This window comes from Nelumbo lutea, chromosome 2, assembly GCF_056320005.1.
Source record: "Nelumbo lutea isolate HS-2025 chromosome 2, American lotus-T2T, whole genome shotgun sequence".
Classification (NCBI taxonomy): domain Eukaryota; kingdom Viridiplantae; phylum Streptophyta; class Magnoliopsida; order Proteales; family Nelumbonaceae; genus Nelumbo; species Nelumbo lutea.
Genome location: NC_142685.1, coordinates 90,172,696 through 90,175,668, shown reverse-complemented (window position 1 = coordinate 90,175,668; position 2,973 = coordinate 90,172,696).

Below are 2,973 nucleotides of genomic sequence, written 5' to 3'. Positions count from 1 at the left end.
CCTTCAGATTTCTAATTAGAGATACAAAGGCTCTAACTCTTTTGTTGAGCAGTTCATTCATGTGGGTCCCTATTCAGCTAATACTTACCCTTACTTGGCTTAGGGGCCTTTTGGTAACAGCTGAAGTGGTTGATCTGAATGATGCATTACTTCATCTTTTAGTAAGTTATTAAGTAGGTTTCGAACTCCTTAGGTATTTTATCCACTAATGACAAATGCATTAAGTCATTCAATTCTGCCACTTAAGCCATAACCAAACAGTCCCTGACATTGTGTCTGGCTCACTTGTAAGTGAAGTGGTAGGAAGGTTTAAAGCCTTAATAGAACCTGTCAAGTCAGATTGGGCTAGGTGGGCACCCATACACCATGACACCCTCTCTATTGTCTAGTCTACAGACAAGGAGTCAAGGACTTAATCTGATAAATTACAAGGTAGGGAAGTAATATGTGCACAAAGAGCATATGGACAAGTGTCAACCAGTTGTGTAGGTTGAACAACACCTTTAATACCTAATTGGCTCAGGGGCCTTTCTACAGTTATATGAATCACTGCAGAGGTTGACCTAGATAATTTGAATCAGCATCGAAGCTCTTATATTAAACTTTTAGGTTGAACAACATCTTTGATACCTAATTGCTATATTTTGTGGTTAGGATCATAGGTTTAAAAGTTAGACTGGGTCACATTGGAGTTGTATGCTTACCTTCTTAATTACAACTATGGTACTGTAAATAAAGCCAACCCTCTTGAGCCACACACCTCCCCCTAAACCACTGAGGTTTGACTTTACAATGAAGTGAATTCACTATAGTAAAACCCACAAATTAAATTTTACAACTTTTTTACAAAATATAAAAAATTATAAAAAGAACCACGTTTGAGTAACTCGTAACTTCCTTAAAACTTCCTAATAAAGAAAACCCTACTCATTAACTTTTCTTTGATATCTAAACCAACTATATTACTTAGGATAATGAAAATATATATACAAATAGTTCCTCTAGCCATACCGGAGCATCAAACCATGTATCGGATAAATGGCCAGGGTCAAGGTAATTGTTTCTATAAATTATAAGCAACGCATAAATGGCCAGGGTCAAGGTAATTGTTTCTATAGTCAGAAAATTAGATATATCTTATTATCTAACAGAACCTGAATCAATGTAGAATGAGCCATGAATGCAAATGTAATGCCTTGATAAATTGTTGGAAGAAGAAGTATCTATCTTATGTAGAGTTATACCAAACCTTTACTTAAGGTTCAAAGCATCGGTACACCTAATACATTGGTAGAGGCGTATCGGTACCTGTTTTATTTTTTAGTTTTCTTTAAATTTGGTTCAAAGGGGTCGGTTTAAGGTCCGACCACCCCTTGAACCAGTTAACCCCGAAACACCCCCTCTTGGGGCATATCAGGAAGCCCCTAATACAATATGTATCGATACTTCGAATCTTGCCTTTACCTACCAAATTGTTGGAAGCAATATCTATCTTATGTAGAGTTTTTTTAAATAAATGAGCTTCCCTTATCATTAACCAATACCAATAGGTTAGCTCCCTTATTTTTGTTGATGGCATAGCTACATCATCCCTTAAGATTGATGTTGATTTGTTATTTGGTTGCTATAGCTTTTTAATTTTTATCAATATATTTGGGTTAAGTTATAAATCATTTTTATTTTCCTTTTCTTAATGCATTATTCTTGTTCCTATTAGCTATGTGCTTGTTTGAATAATTTGTGTATATGATTTAATGTAGTGAAATATTGCATAGGAAATGCAGAGATCAAAGTGTCAACTATTTCTACAAAGTTTCCGAGAGAAAGCATCAAGAGAGGTTGATATACCAATTCATAGCTCCCATCCAATAATCATATTGAGATGTCGCCCCTACAACCAATACAAAGGGAGCAAAGTCAGCCTACTAATAATAGAAATGAAGCTTCAAGCTCGGAAGGTCTTGTTGCAACAAATTTACAAAGAAAAACCCCTTCCATTAGTATAATTAGTAGTTCTATTGGTTCAGTTCCTACAGGTAATTTTTACATGAATAAAGTTTCACAATTCATATCTATATCATTTTTAAGTATGCTACTATAATATGTATTATTTATTTTGGTATAGTTTTTGATAATACAAAAAAACAAACTCGAGGTCAAAGGTGTACAATCCTTAGAAACATTGTAGAACTACCCAGTGATCAAAGAATTAAATTACAATGGAATGATGATTTACAACCTATAGGGGAACATAGAGAAAATTTTGTAAATTATATGGGAATGCAAGCAAGGAATGGGAGACTTGTACCTATCCATTATGTCGATTGGCATGAAGTTCCTCAAAGGCATAAGGATGAAGTATGGCAAGTGATCCAGGTAATATTATCAATATACATAATACATATAAGATCATTTTTCTATTATATGCTGCCTTATCAATGTAAAATTAATATATTTTAATTTTATAATTTATTAACTAATTGTAGAAGAAGTTTGAACTTGAAGAAAAACATAAGGATTGGGTCATGCGAAAGCTTGGAGATAGGTGGAGGGCATACAAAAATAAAATAAAGGTGAACTATTATGACAAATATGAAATTGATGAGGAAAGAATTAGAAATAGCCCTCTTGATTTTCATTTGGATCAGTGGAAAGAATTGGTTAAGTATTTTTCAAGTGATTTATTTGAGGCAAGTTATAGTATCAAACATTTTTATGTATCTAGCTTTAATTATTATTCTTATTTTAAATAATGCATTTACAAGAATGCACAATGCAGGCTTGAAGTGGAAGAGGTAAATCAAACCGAGCAAAGCATACTATGGTTCGTGTTTCTAGTTCAAAGTCTTTTGCATAAATCCGAGAAGAATTGGTAATTTCCATTTACAATTGAAATTTACATTCATTAGTTGTAAACTGATAATTATTGTATGTTAAGAAATATGAAAAACAAGCATCTAGAAAAAAGGGAAC